Below are 18,402 nucleotides of genomic sequence, written 5' to 3'. Positions count from 1 at the left end.
ACTGTTTATGAAGATGGACAAGGCCTAAACATTTCTGTAAGTGCCTCAGGTATTTAGAATGGTGCACATTGCAATTGGATTCTACCTGTAATTAGAGGACTCAAATTATAGTCCAGGGTTAGAAGAGATTGAAGAAGGGTCATGCTTCTATGTGTCTCAACAGGATTCCCAATCAATGATGTATCCTTAATAGCATTCCCAAACTTTTTGTTTAGGTTTGTTCTATGGTGATATCTAAGTATTCTCATATAGATTTAAATAAGCATTTGGGAACAAAAAGTAACCAGGTCTGACAGCACAGACCTACAACTAGGGAGGCTGAACTAGGAGGATAATGAGTTCAAGGTTAGTCTGGATAACAGAATGAATTCAGAGCTGACCTGTGCAATATAACAAGATCATATATTAAACTTAAAAGTAGAAAAGAGCAGGGCTGGAGATCTAGCTCAGGGATGTACAATACCCCGAGTACAAGTTCAGGTAGTAAAAGAAAAAGGAAGGTAAAAGGCTCATGTGCTTTCAGAATGAAGTATGATGTGCATTTAAAGTTTTGTGGTACAGAGAGGACTTCGGATATGAACTATATGAGTGGTTTGGGAGGGAAAGACCTATCTTTTGGGAGACAATTAAAAACAGATTCAGAGTTTTTGATCTACTCTCAATTACATGTAAGAACATGTTAGAAGCAAAATATGATGAATTTCTACGCAGGTCCTTGGGTTAGAGATCTATAGTACATTTTTATTATATAAATTTCTTAGAAGTTGCTACACCAGAATTAAGCAGCCCAGGCATAGAGAATTGTGATGAATGGAGAAAATTCATTTTTGTTACCATAATTGCATACAGAAACTCTTCAGATTCTAAAGAAATGAAATAGTGGACTAAAATACCCGACAGGTTTACAAGGAAGATTAGAATTTGCATACCCAGAAAGGAAGTCTTAATTAAAAGAAAATGGAATTTCAAGGTTGGTGTTTCAGTCAAGTAGAAGGGAATATTGGAGTCTAGATTTAATTAGTTATCTAGGGCATGTAAGGGTAATCATTGAAGCAAAAAGAATGTGAACTGGTGATTTTACTGGGGAGAATATAAGAATGATTACATGAGTTGGGAAATCTTTGAAGTGTTTGGAAACTACATGGGATGAACTTAGATGGTGAACAAGTGATGAGAGAATGATTGTGATTATTCTGTGGCCACTGTCATGGGAGTAATAATGAAAATATTACTAAGAGAACGGTGTCACCTGATAACTGCAAATTAAAAAGAGACATCTTTTATGGTTACTAGTGGCTCTTGACTTAGTAGAATTTATAGAATTAGAGGATTCAAGATAACTAACATGAAATCTGCATAAAAGCCATTCTATTAATAATGATTATATTAAGTGTGTATGTATGTTTCCACATAAGTGTAGAAATCAAAGGATAAACTTCATTCCTCATTTGACTTCCACATTTGTGTGTGTGTGTGTGTGTGTGTGTGTGTGTGTGTGTGAGAGAGAGAGAGAGAGAGAGAGAGAGAGAGAGAGAGAGAGAGAGAGAGAGAGAGAGAGAGAGAGAGATCTTGTTAGCTTGATGCTCAGAAATCAAGCTAGACCGGTTGGCCAAATCACTAAGAATCCACTCATCTTTACTCTCTCCTCACTGGGATTGCACGTGTGCACTATCTTGCTTTGGTTTTGTATGTAGGTATTAAGGGTTGAGCATAGGTTCTTGTACTTTCAAGACAAACACTAACTCCGAGCTATCTTCCTAGGCCCTAGTGTCTGGATCCTTTAAAGTAGAGCATGAGGCAGATGGATCAGTGAGCAGAATATTGCTTTAACAGAAGGTTCTTTTTAGCTTTCATTCCTTTCAGCATCCCACATAATCTGTAAGGTTCTTGGAGATATTTTTGGCTGTCAACAAACTGAAGGTTTGACTCATAGCTTTATACTAGGAGGGTCACTTCGGATTTACATTACTACGTGTGAAACACATGGGTGGTGACGTCTCATGGGATCAAGCTGTTGACTCAGGATGGAGACATTTCCATCTTGGGGCATGTGAAATGATAACATCACTGGCCTGTCATACTCCTTTATCTGTTACTGCACCCCATTTGGGCTTTTGTCATTTTTGGTAACAGCTTCTAATAGAGGCATCTCTTTCCCAGACAGTTAACGGGAGGCAGCTGCAATTTCAGCTTTTGTTGCCATTGTCTTGAAACAGCTGGGATGTTAAACAAAATCTACCAGCAGATGAGGAAGTGGGCAGGTGTATGTTTAAGTGACTAGATCTAAAAGTTAGTGGGGCAGAAAACAGATGGCTCCCCATCAAAAATTTTCTCCTCTAGGGAGCTGTTTTGTGGCCCATCATCTCTATAATTTGCTCACTCATTGAGATAGGTTGGTGTGACATAAAGATGTGTTTGTCTTGAGACATTGGAAGATATGATATTCCTAAGTAGCTTTTTATACTGCATGTTTAAAGCCAATTGCTAAGAGGGAAACGAGCTCATTTGCATTAGAAATTAATAATCCAATATAGGTGAAAGAAGAAAATCATGGCAGCCTTTAACAATTAACAGTGTGGTAACCTGACTTAAAATTTTAATCTGCACTGGCTTCATTATGGGTTCAGTTTCCTATAAACCAGAAGCTTAGTAATAGGTGACTGGCACTGACGTAAAGACCACAGACTTATCTAGGAGTGGTTATGAATTCTTATGATGCCAGCTCTTAGGAGCTTCAGAGATTACAGCATTCCAAATACCAGGCCAGCTAAGACTAGGATTCCGTGACATGATCTTGTTTCTGAAAAGAAAGCCATCTTCTATAGTCTCTAATTTTATCCTTATGTGTATCACTTCTTGTTTTCATTATCTTTAAATCTATAAACGCCACCCCTGAGTCCATGCAGTATTTCTAATATGTAGTATGCATGTGTTATTAGGCTTGACCACTGGCATTGCATAGCTAATTAGGGGGCTCATTTTGATTCTCCCTCTCTCAGTAGTCATTATCTGCCTGTAGTTCTTAATAATAATATTATTATTAATAATAACTTAATATTATTATTATCATTAGTCCTTTGAGAATCTCTTCCAGTGAATTTTGATCATGTTTATCCTCCCTCCCCCAACTCTTGGCAGATTCACTTCCTTTCCCTTCCAACGTAACTTCATGTCTCTTTTCCACCATTAAGGGCAATTCATGCTGCTCAGCATTGTTGAGTGGATAGCTTTCCACAGGAGTGTGGTCAACTTATTGATGTTCAACTCTTAAAAAGAATTGATTCTTCCTTTCCCAACAGCTATCAACTGTCAATAGTTCCTTGGCTAGGAATAGAGATTACCATCCAATGCCCTCTCTTTGCTGATCCTGGGACTTCTATGGGGTTCCGGCTATCCTTACCACCATAGTTACATGAACAACAACAACAACAACAACAACAAAAAAGGATCACTCGAGAATCCGGTTCCAGTTCCTGTTGTCAAAAATAAGTTTTCTCTTGCCTCTGATTTCCACCTTTAGCTCATAGTTTTATGAAGTGAAGAAAATGTCTGGGAAAGGGAGTGTCTGCCTTAGGGTTTGGTACATTTTTGCCCTTAGCCTGACACCTGTATTGTTTCTCCAGTAAAGGCATTATTAAATGTGTTTATTAATTTTCTGCTCTGTAAAATGGGCATGAGTCACCCGGGTGGTCTGAATGTGCGTGTGTCTCTTGTGTTCACCATCCTGCTTTCTGACAAGGTTTCCATTATACCTATGCTGTCAGCATATACCTATGTTCCAGCTCACGAGGGCTGAGATTATAGGAATGCTACACTTCATTTTACAATTCCAGGAGGGATCAAAAAGACTATGAAGCAAATAGAGAGGTGTCTTAAGCCTTCCTTAATTTATTATTTTTTTTTTTTGCTTTTAATATCTTTTCCTCTTGAGAGTCAGAAGTTCATAATTTTTCTTTCTAAAAGTTGGTACTATCATTCTTCATCTCCATCAAAATATAATCATAGGTATATTTATCTCCTATGCTAATATTTTGTAAAATTCTCACAGCATTAATTTAGGTGTGTAATCTATATAATGTAAAATATACTTTGTCCAGTCATTAACACACTTTAGTTATACCATGTACTACAATTGGCATATATGTTGAAAAACTTAAATGAATATTACTGAGGCTGAAAATGTGGTGTGGTTGGCAAAGTGCTTGCCTAGCATGCACAAAGTCTTGTGTTCAATATCCAGCACCTCATAAACCAGGTCCTTTAACACATGTGTGTAATGCTAGTTCTTTGAAGGTAGAAGCAGAAGAATCAGTAGTTCAAGGTCCTTTTTATTTAACTATATAGTTAGTTTAAAACCAGCCTGGGCTACATGAGATCCTGTTTTAAATATAATGGCATGGTGGCAATTGCTTTAATTAGTATATTTTAAGTATTGTAGTTAACTAGTTGGTGGGTATCTTAGTTAGGGTTTCTATTGCTATGAAGAAGCACTATGACCATATCTACTCTTATTTATTTATTTTTTTTCATTTTTTAAATTTATTTATTAAATTTAATTTTACATATCAGCCACAGATTCCCTTGTTCTCCCCCCTCCCACCCCACCCCACCCCACCCCACTCCTCCCCTGCCTTCCCCCCAGCCCACCCCCCATTCCCATCTCCTCCAGGGCAAACACTCCCCCGAGGATTGAGTTCAACCTGGTAGATTCAGTCCAGGCAGGTCCAGTCCACTTCTCCCAGGCTGAGCCAAGAGTCCCTGTATAAGCCCCAGGTTCCAAACTGCCAGTTCATGTGCTAGAGAGGCCCACAGAAAACCACAAAGACACCCCCACAATGGTCGAGAGACAGCCAGAACTGAACTGCTCTGGTGATGGGATGGCCAAACACCCTAATAGTCATTCCAGAAACCCCATCCAAGGACTGAGGAATCTGGATGCAGAGATCCACGGCTAGGCCCCGGGTGGAGCTCCGCGAGTCCAATTAGCGAGAAAGAGAAGGGTTTATGTGAGCGAGAATTGTTGAGACCAAGGTTGGATAAAGCACAGGGACAAATAGTCAAACGAATGGAAACACATGGACTATGAACCAAAGGCTGAGGGGCCCCCAACTGGATCAGGCGCCCTGAATAGATCTCTGAAGTATTCGAAGGCCACCTGGCCAAACATCCTAATTGTCATGCTAAAAACCCCCATCCATATCTACTCTTCTAAAGGAAAGCATTTAATTGTGGTGGCTTGCTTACAGTTCAGAGCATTACAGCTTAGTACATTATTATCATCATGATGGGAAACCAGGCAGCAATGGTGCTGGAGAAGAAGCTGAGAGTTCTTCCTTCTTGACTCACAGGCAACAGGAAGTGGTCTCCCTGTCACAGGGAAGTGAAGTTTGAGCAAAAGAGACCTCAAAGCCTACCCCCACTGTCACACACTTCCTTCAATAAGGCCACGCCTACTTCAGCAAGGCCACATGTCCTATTGGTGCCAGTCACTACGCGGGCCATTTTCTTTCAAACCACGACAAGGGTTACTAATTGAAATTAAAGTTGTGAAGGAAATTTATATCAATAATGAATTACTACTTAAATTGTATATATGGAATTATGCTACACAAGATTTTTCCCACAGATAAAATCTAAATGGCAGAGAATTATAAAGCTCTCTTTTTAAATGAAAATAATGATAATTATTATTATGAGCAGAATTTACGCTACCAGGTTTGGTTTTGAACTCCTAGACTCAACCAGTTTTCTCTTCTCATCTTCCTGGCTAGTTGGGACTATAGTTGAAGCCACCAAGTTTAGCTTCTTTAAATATTTTTACATTACTGTTATAGTGTATCAAATTTTCACTTGGATGAAATAAAAATGGTGTTTTATAAACATTATATATGATTTATGTTAGAACACCCCAAAGAGACTGTATTATGAACCTGGGGGATCTTTTGTAGTTAAGGATCTATTATGTTTTTATTTTAAAGAATTAAGAGAAATACAGGCCTTTCATTGATCTAGGTAGTTGTGATGGAAAAGTGTCTAATATTTTAAAACAAAGTACTATTGTGTTTAAGAAAAAAAAAACACTTTTATTAAAGCTGTGCTTAGATACTTTTTATCCTAAATAAAGCGGGTGGATTCTTAGACACAAAATGCATGTATTAGATAATCAACAAGTTTTGATAAATCATTACTATTACTGTATCTTCATTCCTAAATCATGATCTTAGGCCTATAGATAGGGATTTGCATATGTTCCTTCCATCTAAAATGTTTCCTCAATTTTATAGATTGGTTCAAGGCAAATAGAGTAGAAAATAAATTTCTGGGAACACAAATATAAAAGCATTTTTTTCTTTCATTGTAGAAAAATAGAGAAACAGTAGGTGTCTCAATACAAGTGAGCAGAATAGGCTTCTCTGCCTCTGATGTCTGTCCAGGCTGGAAGCACATGGACTGCTTTGGTCTTTTGACTCTAAGCAATTAGGACCTTGTACAAAACAATGTACTCCCACTGCATGACAACGCAGGCCAAGAGTTCTCAGATGGGCTTAAAACTTGAAGCAGAAGTGATTGTTAGAGCTAGTGATAAATGAATCAAATTGTGTTCACCACTGTTTATGTTTCTAAATCTTGCTCTACTCCACAGGATAGTGATGTGAAGGGCAACATCTCTCCTAAGCTCACCCTCCAGGCTGTGGTAGACATTCTAGACAGACTCTTCTTAAAACTGGTTCTTCTTCCCCAGTTTTCAGTCCCCCCCTTCCTCATCACTTTTGTCCTTTGAATTTTTTCTGTTTTTTATCTTGATCTTAGCCAAAAGGCCGAGAAGTGATCTGTTTTTTATCTTACGTGTTCCAATATTCTGTACTTCAAGAATTTTCCCAGAACAATCTCACTGAAGCCCTTACCCCAAATTATTACTTGTGAGAAGATAGTTCAACAAACTTGGTTTCTAGTTCATACACCACTTCGTGATATGAATTTGTTCATTATTGTCCAAATGAACTCTCATTTCTTACCCTCTCTCATTTTAGGTATAAGTATAGAACATTTAAAGTGATCCACATGGCTTCTGGCTTTGGTTCTTATTTCTTCTACTCACAGCTGTTTTGTATGAGGTAGTTCAGATTCATAGGCTTTATTTGGGTGGGTTTTTTGTTTAAGTTTTAATGTATTTTTTTTCATTCATTGACTTTTTTGTAGAAGCTGTTGCTTCTGCTTCAAGCATTTTTTCTTTCTTCATGTTCTGTTTAAATACCACTACTTTGGGAAGCCTTACTGGACTACCAGGAACCTTCTCCACACAGACAAACATTTTATGAGTAAATCACAGGGTTCCTACACCTGGTAAAGCTTTGATGTTTTGTATACTGAGTACAAGTTATCTAAATGCAGAGATTTCTGACATCTTGTCTGGTGTTCTATCCTTAATATGCATGTTTCTAGAAGAAAGACAGTAATTGTGTTTGTCTACTAGATGGATTCAAAGATGAGTTGCCTAGTTTCTTATAAATTTCTCAAAGGCAACTTCTGGATATGATACTCAGAAATTTATTTATTTATTTACTTACTTATTTATTTTGAGAATTTTGAACTCACAGTTTTGCCCATGAAAACTACTTTTGCCTACTAAGGCTTTTTTTTTTTTTTTTTTTTGTGTGTGTGTGTGTGTGTGTGGGTATAATGTTATTATTAGTTGTCAAGCTGCAACAATAGAGCAATTCTGACAATATGTTTTTCTCATCTCATATTACTCCTATGAGTCACTTGACTCACTCATCTCGCTAGTCTATAGTTTAAGAAATCAATCTGTCATATTGGCCTGTTTAATTTACATAAACAACTTAAAAAGTTTTGAAATCGGAATATTTCCAACAAAAGTGTAGATTTTCTCCTTCTCTTTTAGAAATTCCAGCATATGAGTTAACTCCTCTTATAATAGTATTTCACTGAAACTGGGCGACAGTTTCTGCAATTACAGAAATCTGTATGTTGCTGGAGATTTGACCCAGTTTGCATCCTTCAGCAAAGTGAACTGCTAGCCATTGCGTATCATGCTTCCCCCTAAAGCACTGAGGTGGAGACATCTATCCCCATGCTTTCATGTTGCCAGGTTTCTTACTTTTGGTTGGATTAAATTATAAAACCCTAGGCTCAGCATTCCTCCTGGATTTGTTTTACCTCGAATCCAAACTCTAATCTCCAGTCGGTGTAATACAGCATTTGATAACAACAGGAAGGAGGTATTCACTTAATGGCTACCCATTTGCAGGACAAAAATGGACTGAGCTCAGCAGTCTGGAGGGGGAGTCACTGGAGAGTATGTTAACCAGTGGGAATGGGCTGAGTCTACCTGGTTACAATTGTGAGAGTGCTGGAAATCAGATTTTCCAGACATTCAATTATTAGTCAAAAGCTGTTGAAAATCTTGAATTAATAGACAATTTCCCAGTTTTTATGTCTGATGATGATGATGATTATTATTACTATCATCATCATCATTTTGTGTGTGTGTGTGTGTGTGTGTGTGTGTGTGTGTGTGTGTGTGTGTGTGCATGCCATACAGTGGACATACGGAGATCAGAGAATAGCTTGTAGGAACTGGAGCTCTTCCTCCTTCACAAGTCCTCAGGTATGGCACAACCTGTCTTTACCTGATGAACAAGTTCTCTCAGTGAAGACTTAGTTTTCAAAGATCAATAAATTCCAGTTGAAATAAAAACAAACCAACTCTTGTTTTTCCCCCAAAATACACACCTGAAAAGCAATAAAGCAGTTTGCAACTTCTGGCCTTAAAGGAAATGAGCTGTTTGTTTGTTTGTTTTTCCTTTCCTTTTTCCTTTCCTTTCCTTTCCTTTCCTTTCCTTTCCTTTCCTTTCCTTTCCTTTCCTTTCCTTTCCTTTCCTTTCCTTTCCTTTCCTTTCCTTTCCTTTCCTTTCCTTTCCTTTCCTTTCCTTTCCTTTCCTTTTTCCTTTCCTTTCCTTCCTTCCTTCCTTCCTTCCTTCCTTCCTTCCTTCCTTCCTTCCTTTCTTCATTTCTTTCTCTCTTTTTTGGTGTTGGTTTGTTTATTTTCTATAAAGGATGTGAAGGAATGAATTAGAGAACTTGTCAAACGAAAATTAAACACACCTTCAAATATATTGTTGCACTTTTTCAGTTCTGTATTTCACAATTCATCAATGTTCTTGACTTTGATGTGCATGGTCTGAAAACTGGATTTTGTCATCTGTCCACAAGCTTATGTTTTAAAATGATATTTTCTTTTATTTTTCTCTCAAAGTACTTTATTTCACCCTGTGAAGTAAAGAAGAACAGTAACTATGGATAGTAATATGATCTGTTACCAGATAAAGTGGGCTTGATACAGTCTCTGTAGCCAAGCTATGCTTTGACTTCCAGTTTTCTGAGCTTGTCTTCAGTTTTGTATGAATCAAGACCTATTTCTTTTAATTGGGCAAATGCATCATGGGGAACTAGGTTTTTGCTGTAGTAACAACTTTCAGTTCTGCTTTTCTCTCATATACCTTGTATATAATCTAGACTTGCCCACTGAGATGGGATGAATCTCTACAGATGGATTCACCTACATAATATCTTCATTGCACTCTCTGAGAGATGATGGGCATTCACAATGCTAAATGCCGGTGACTGGAGCTATGGCCATGTAGCTAGGTGCAGCCAGATGTCAGCTGTGACACAATCTCATGAAAATGGAAGTCAGAAATTATGCCAAACTTTGACAAAGGAGAGAATGGAAAACCTGTAACTTAATTAGAAGTAGAAATGGGAATATTTGGCAAGTGTGATGATATTGTGTTCCCCAAAATATTGTGCACCCTAATGAACTTATCTGGGGTCAGAGAACAGAACAGTCACTAGATACAGAGGCCAGAAAATGGTGGCACACACACCTTTAATCCTGGCATTCCAGAGGCAGAGATCCATCTGGATCTCTATGAGTTCAAAGCCACACTGGAAATAGCTAGGTGTGGTAACAAGAACCTTTAATGCCAGGAAGTGATGGCAGAAAGCAGAAATATATATATATATGGCATGAAAACCAGGAACTAGAGCTTGTTAATATTTTAGGCTTTTGAGCAGCAGTTCAGCTGAGACCCATTTGGATGCAGACACAGAAGCTTCCAGTCTGAGGAAACAGGATCAGCTGAGGAATTGGTAAGGTGAGGAAGTTGTGGCTTGTTCTGCTTCTCTGATCTTCCAGCATTCACCCCAATACCTGGCTTCAGGTTTGATTTTATTAATAAGGCCTGTGAAGATTCATGCCACAGACAAGTAGATTCATGACTGTCACCATTAGCAAGAAGGAGCCATTGCTCTAGTAGTGACTAACCATTCACACTGCTTGGTGACATAGGTTGTGTTTCAACTTAGGATTTGTAGTTCTACAACTACTATTGGTATATATAAAATGCATAGTGATTTTATGGAATTGTGTTTTCTTTGGCACAATAAATTGTTGGGTACAACTTCAAAGTCATTTTTCTGAGTTCCTAAAACTAAAAGCTTTGCTACAAGTCTAGACATTTTATGGGAAATAGTAAAAAATTTCAAACTCCTGTGACAATAATTACCAGGAAGAGTGGAATTAGAGGGGAGAGGAGCAGGGTCCATGCCTTCCTTGGCTTCTGCTGTCCTCTTAGTGTGAACATAGAGGTGTCTAATATTTACTATTTGTTAATCAATTAAGTATTTGAATATGGCATTCATGGCACATCCATACTTGAAGTTCTCGGGTTTCCAGATATTTGGATACTTAACATTCAACTTTATATCTAAATTTTGGTGGTTTAGACTTATGATACTTATCACAGTTAGTTTCTTCAGAAACAGTGTTAATTGCTAGATGAATTCAATTGCTGTGTTTAGCCTAATGTCTAACAGCATATAAAAATCACTAGAATGACCTTGAATTTAGCATAATCCGATGGGCTAATTCACTGTCTTCACTCTTACAGAAACTCAAACCAGGGGCACAGACTCCATGGCTTTAGTTGTCTCTAGAGTATGTATCACAGTTTATAACACTACCAAGAAAGATCTGGAAGTGCCATTAGTTGAACATGATGGAATTAAAAATGGAACTTGTATACCACAAGTATAAAATGTGTTTCTATGTTGAGATTGTGCAAAACTATTATTAATTTTATATCTACAGAAGCTATGCAATTAACTATAAAAATGAATATCAAATGATGGTATTATCCTACATGTTTTGAGTGTTAGGAACAGTATTAAATATATATGACTTATTTCTTGCAAATCCTATGAGATATGTAAATAATAATATCCCAGTTTAAAAGTGAAACAATGAGAATTAGTGATCAATTCTTTCTTGTCACTCAAACATATTTAGATAGAGTTAGCATTCCATACAACACATATTTTTCATATCCCTTCACCCCAAATTTCATCCATAACTCTTAAATCTACCAAATACAGTGAATGGTAATGGGTATGTCTCTGTCTGGGTTTTGTAGTCTGGATTAGCTGTGTTCTCAATGCAGTTTTTATACTTATTGATTAGATCCTCTAAGTCTTAGTTTTTTTTTCATTAATAAAAAGATCATTTATGGAAAAGTTGCAGAGAGTAAACAAAATATGTGTAATATTGTAATGAAGGTAGGCAGCATGTGATAAGTACTCATTCATAACTTACTTCATAAGTGAGTGCCCTTAAATTCTGGTTACTTCACATAATGTAGAGGCTTACTCATAGTTCACAAAGTGATGTATTAAAAGTAGTGGTCTTGCCGGGCGGTAGTGGCATACGCCTTTAATCCCAGCACTTGGGAGGTAGAACCAGGCAGATCTCTGGGATTTCGAGGTCAGAGTGGTCTCCAAAGAGAGTTCCAGGAAAGGCACAAAGCTACACAGAGAAACCCTGTCTCAAAAAAAAAAAAAAAAAAAAAAAAAAAAAGTAGTGGTCTTTTGCAAATAGGACACACAAATAGATTTACTGAGCGAATCACCTGAGTTTTGTGATCTTCATGTAAGTCTTTATTCCAGAGTTACCTGTGATTAAACCACGTTTGTTTCCAATAGTATTCTGTAACAGAACACTCCATAAAATTTGTTATTTGTATAGGAGTCCTTGTTTTACATCAGAATTAAAAGGATGTGAATTGTCAGTATTTGAATCTACCTTTATGTAAATAAAAGACCCAAGAGGATTTCTCAGAAATCCTCAGCAAAACAAGTATAAAATGATCTAGGTTCTTCAGAACTTAGAAATTCAGACTCCCACTGTATCTATACACATATCTATCTAAAAATAAACATTAAATATATGAGAACTTCAGAGTAGTTACTAAGTTCTGATCATAACCACATATGATTTCTTCAAACTTTGGATAAGATAACTTTAAAAGTAATTATTAAGTTTTATTAAGTAATTATTATTGATAATAAATACTAAAAATTATTTCTAAGGTATTATTCAGTGGACAACTATGATGATTGCTATCATAACTATTATAGCAGACAGAATTCTAACCCCTTTGTTCTTGCTACAGGTTTCACATGCCCTGCAAAATCCCTGGGCCTTTGACTACCATTATCATCCCATAGTTAGCACTCACTATTTAACACAGTTTTTTATTTAACATAGAAGGGGAAAATACACAAGATGGGCCTGACCTCATCACATGAAGCTTTTATATGTGAATGTAGAGGTCTGAAAAATAAAAATCAGAGATATTTGAGACACAAGGGAGAGCCTTCATCCCTGAAGGTAAACATATAATGATGACTGCTGATGGCCTCTGAAAAGTGAGATCTGACATTCACCAAGGAAATGAGGACCCCCGATCTAAAACTGCATCAGCCAACTTGCCAAAAACCACATGAGGCTTTAGAAAAAAACACAATCCAGTTAATACTTTGAGTTCAGTCTTCTAAAATCCTGAGAAGCATCCCTTTTTCAGGGACTTCTGACCTACCAAACTGTGCATGAATACTCATTTCTCCAGTGAATTTGTATTAGTTTTCTTAAAAGCAATAGGAAATTAATATAGCTTTTAAAAGCTGTGTTTCTTCAAAGCTTAAATTGTGCTAGCCATAATAATGTTAAAAAAATCATCTCACTTGATTAAAGAGGTATTTTAATCCTTAGGCCATTGAACTATTAAACTGATACAAATTAGGTAATATTCACATACACAAAATTATCAGTTTATTATTCAGACTTACATTTTGACTTCTAGGGATTTAAGGCTAAGTGTCTTGTGTGGCCCTTAAGTATGTAGGAACAGATATTTTGCAGATGAATGAAATGTCATTTATAGAATAAAAGTTAGTTATGATATTCAATCCTGTTTTGTATATTTCTGAATGCTCATCAGAAAAAAAATTCATTTGATTTTTATATGATAAGCTTACTAGCTGTGGATGTTACAGATTTCAACCATTGTGTGTAAGTGAAATTATCTTTTGAAATATTGCAGAGAAGTTGAATTAAATCCAACAATTTTGGGGTGTCAGTTAAAGCTCAAAGCTATCATTTATCTGACTGAAATTGCATGGTACAAATGGCTCCCTTTTAAAGTATATTTTTGATACATTTGTAATGTTAAATTTTATTTTTATTGCTTGTTCCTGCATTTAATAAATGTTTCTTAAAGCCGTTTTAAGATTGTTAATATTCTTATGCCCTTATTAAATATGTCATTAAATATTCTTAGAATATTAACTTAATGGCTGAAGGACTGAACCACCACATATTAGGAATTCCATGTAATAAAATCCAGTTTTTCTTTAAGCATTTAATTATAAAATTGCTCTCTTAGCTTGTTATAGATCATTCTATATTCTTAAACAGGACAGTAGCTTATCAAATTTAAGTTAATATATTTCTGTCTCTGTTCCACGAGGGTTTTCCTGCTCTTTCATTTTTGGTGGTCTCTTTCTTTCTCAAGGATTTCGTTGCTTCCTGTGTACATGATTCCAGAATCATTTTCTGGCTCAGAAATCTCACATGAGCTGTGTGTGTGTGTGTGTGTGTGTGTGTGTGTGTGTGTGTGTGTGTGTGAATGTGTGTATGTGTATGAGTGTGCGCGTGCCTGTGTATGTAGTGTTTAGTTTTTGAGACCCTAGATGTCAAATACTCTGTCACTCGTGCTATATACGAAACCCTCATGATCTGTGCTATTTGTAACTAATTATTGACTTTTGTGAAGCATAGACTTGGGAAATAATTTGTAGGCAGTAGAAATATAGCTTGTTTTACTAAATAAGGTGAAAGGAGAGAAGCTAAGATAATACAAAGATGTGGCTGTTTGGCCTCATTTCTTTTTTCTTCTCCTTTTTAATTTTGTGTTTTTAAATACATTTTAATTAAAATAGAAATACATCCCCTTTCCTGCCTCCTTTTCCTCCAGGTAGTATTCTCCCTCCAACTTCTTCCTTGCCCTCTTTTCTCAAATCCATATCTTCCTTACCTATGATTGTTATTGGTATGTATGTAGGCATGTATGCATACATGTGAATGTATTTATGCATGTGTGTATGTATCCTTTCATTATTGCTAAAAAGTACCTGAGGTACATAAATACAAGCAGAGGGAAGGCTTATATTAGTTGCTGGTTTTGTGTGTGCCAGCCTAGGGATGTTTGACTTGGTGATTTGTTGTGTTGATATTCTGTTTTGGCAAAGCACATAGTAAAGGAAGCCCAGTTGCCTTATGGCAGGGCAGTTAATGAGAGGGAATAAATAAGTCACTCCAAGGACATTACATAAACATTTACTCCAAGGACACTTCTCTTGATAGGACGACCTTCAGGAGGCTCCACCTCTCAATGGTTCCACCTCTTCTTCACAGCACCGAGTTAGAGTCTAATTCAGATATTAAAAAAGAGGATATTCAGATCTAAACCTTAGCCCAAAGAGTGGAATTTACAAAGGGAGAAGACTGAATTTCATGTAAATTGGAAAGATCTATATATAGTATTATTTCACCCACCTTAGCTTCTCTTAAAATATTTTATTTATTCTTTGAAAATGTTACACATGTAAACAATACTACTGCGATCATACCCACCTTCCACCACCCCAGCTCTCCTCTAATCTCTCCAACACATCTTTTCTCCAATTTCACATCCTTAAAATTTTTGTTTAAAGTTTCTACTTCATCCATTTAGGGCTGTCCATATGTTCATGGATGTATGGCTGTCTACTGGAGCATGGGCAACACAATTGTGACCACTCTCTCAAAGAAAAATTACTCTCTATTCCCCAGCAGGCATCAACTGCCAGTAATTCTTTTCAGCTATGGTGTGTGGCCTTTTGAGTTCCTCTACAGTCCTTGCTGGAACTAGCTTGATTTTTGTGCAAGTCTTGTGGAGGTAGCCACAAGTACTGTGCAGTTATGAAAACAACAGCCACACATTTGCTTTTTTAATAAATTGAATGTAAGAGGTAAGTATTCTTGAATATATCATTCCACTGTTTTAGGGTTCCTAGTGTTGTGGTAAAACACTGTGACCAAAAGCAACTTGGAAAAGAATGGGTTAATTTTTTTTTTAAACTGGATTATATTCCATCATCCAAGGAAGTAAGAACAGTAATTCCAGAAATGAGCCTGGAAGTAAGAACTAATGCAGAGGCTGTGGAAGAATGCTGTTTACTGGCTTGCCCTCTACTCATGGCTTGCTTAGCCTGATTTTTAATAAACCCAAGACTACCTGCCCAGGGATGGAACCACTCAAAATGGGCTGGAGCCACCAACATCTATCACTAATTTAGAAAATATCCCTCATAGGCTTGCCTACAGGCCACTCTTTTGGATGAATTTTCTTAGTCAAGATTTGTCTTCCCAAATATGTCTAAGTTGTGTTAAGATGACAACCAACCAGCACAACTGACCCCTTGTCCATTTGATGTTACTATTAAATTACAACTTTTCCTTTCTTATATGTCCCCACAAGCTCATAATAATATCAATATCACAATATTAAATATATTTCAAACTTTAAACATTCCATAGTCATTAAAAATTCAAGGACATTAAATATCTTGTCTCTTTTAAACAGCCTAACTTTCTTTCAACAGTCAGCATCTCAATGACATTCAAAAGTTCTATAAAAGACAAAAATCTTGGTCTATTAACTGTGGGCTCCCACAGAATAAAATTTAAAAAAAAGTTACATACTCTCTTAATCCAAGATGGAAGAGTCAGTCACAATCAAATAATATCAAAACCAAAGTCCAACACTGTTAAAAGCCAAGTATAGAAATCTGGAATTCCCTCCTGATGCTTTGGGTTTCAGAGGGCTTGGCAAATCTACTCCTCTGGCTCTGTCCCCCATAGCTTGCTTCATAGACTTATGCTGGCTCTACACTACTTTTAGTGTTTCTCCCATGGCACTGGCATCTCCAAAATGCTGGAGTCTCTGTTGCAGCTTGACTGCCCTTCACCAATATTTTGGACTATCTTCAGGGGCACTGATTCTGCCATGTGATGCCAAGCCTCAACTTCTTTCCATGACCCCTTCAATCCTGCAGCTTCTACTGCACATGAGGTTGCACCTTCACCAGTTGCATCTTCTGGCCTCTTGCAGTGCCAAGCCTCCATTGCTGCCCATGATCCCACCAGGCCTTCAAACCAGCACCACCTGGGGGACTCTAACACATTTCAAAGTTAAGCTTCCAGCACAAAGTCCAGCCTTGGCCTTTTCTGGACCACAGTTTCTATTTGCTTACCTTGAGGGAATACTTTCCAGAATATTTTGTCTCAATGACGCTAGTCTCTTCTTAATCACTCCTAATTTCTCAGCTCTAGCTAGCAGCATTAACTGTCCCCACAAAACAAAGGTTTCACTTTAGTGGTCTGGTCTCTTGTTACTCACAACCTGTTCTTCAGCCCCAGCTTATCAGAACACAGACTCTTCATTTTAAATATTATGTAAATGGCCCTCTAGAACTTCACAAACCAGACCTCTATCATCTGCATTTCTCTCAATGCTCTTAACTTCCAAGTTCCCACAGAACATCCCCTGAGATCTGAACACTCAGGAACATTTACAGCCCAAATGCTACCATAATCTTTTCCAAAAGGCTTGATCAGATCTGTCACAGAACTGTCTCGTATACCTGGTACCAATTTCTGTCTCAGTTAGGATTTTTAATGCTGTTATAAAACACCATGACCAAAAGCAACTTGGAAAGAAAAGTGTTTATTTCATCTTGCTGCTTTCAGTCCACCTCTAGGGAAGTCAGGGTCGGAACTGGAGGAAGAAACTGCAACAAAAGTCATGGAGAAGTGCTGCTTACTAATTAAGCAAATGCCCTATAGGCTTGCCTACACACCAGTCCTATGGAAGCATTTTCACCAATGAGGATTCTTCTTCCCAATATGTCTGTTATGTAGCATTGAAAAATTCCAACCAGCACAGTCCATGATAATTGGCACCCAACATCCTTCAAGAGCTATTATGCACAAAATGTTTAATAATTAAGTGGATCTTTTGCAGATGTTTCCTTTGTGTATCTGCTAACACTTGAGTTTTCTCTTTTTCATGTGTCCACCAGTGGTTGTGTGAAGGGTTGTGGAGGAGGATTCATGTGCGTGCACATACGTGCATATGCCTGTGGAGCCCAGAAGCAACACTGGGTGTCATCCTCAGGGACTCTGCCCATCTGCTTTGAGGCAGGAGCTCTCATTGGCCTAGCACTCGTGAGTTGTGCTACAACAGATTATTAGCAAGTCCCAGGGCTCATCCTGTCTCCACGCACACAGTGATGCACGGGGTCCTTCATTTTTAACTTGGTTCTGGGGATGGAACTGTGGCACTTATGATTGTGAGCATTTTACCTAGCAATTGAACTTTCTCTCTAGTCCTTCGAAGTTTTGCTCTATAATTACCAGAAATACATTTGTAAACAGCTGACAGAAAGTTTATAGATATCATCTCAGATCTTTTACTTAGTGGCAGTTTGTCATTCTGTTGTCATGTAATTATTTTTAAAGGTATTTTTATTTATAAACTCGAATATTTTGTTAACAAAATGCCAAGTAACATCTCCTCTATAAAATAGTGATTTTAAATTTATTTATTCCTTGCTTACCTAGCTTGATTGTGGTATGACTGATGAACAAGAATGCATGTTTTTGTATATTTTGATGAATTTGCTTACACATATACTAGTATACCGATACCACAATCAAGGTGCATAAGTAAACTTTCCTACCATTATTGTTTTGCACTTCTTTCAAATAATACAATATTTTATTAATTATTTGAGCATTTCATATTTGTATACAATATATTTTCATAATGTTCACACCTCTACTCTTTCCCCTACTCCTCACATATCCAGTCTCCATTTTTCCACCCTCCCCAAATTCACATCCACATAGAAAAAGTTATATTTTTATAATCTGATATGTCC

At 37.1% G+C, this 18,402-nt stretch overlaps 1 protein-coding gene across 4 annotated transcripts in view; it reads left to right on the top strand.

The window, feature by feature from the left end:
* Nucleotides 1–18,402, top strand: part of Gabra2 (gamma-aminobutyric acid type A receptor subunit alpha2) — a 138,175-nt gene that overhangs the window by 11,923 nt on the left and 107,850 nt on the right. The window lies entirely within an intron of this gene.

The sequence above is a fragment of the Peromyscus leucopus genome, chromosome 10 (assembly GCF_004664715.2).
Source record: "Peromyscus leucopus breed LL Stock chromosome 10, UCI_PerLeu_2.1, whole genome shotgun sequence".
Classification (NCBI taxonomy): Eukaryota; Metazoa; Chordata; class Mammalia; order Rodentia; family Cricetidae; genus Peromyscus; species Peromyscus leucopus.
Note: the sequence above shows the minus strand (reverse complement) of the source record. Positions and strands in the feature narration are given on the sequence as shown.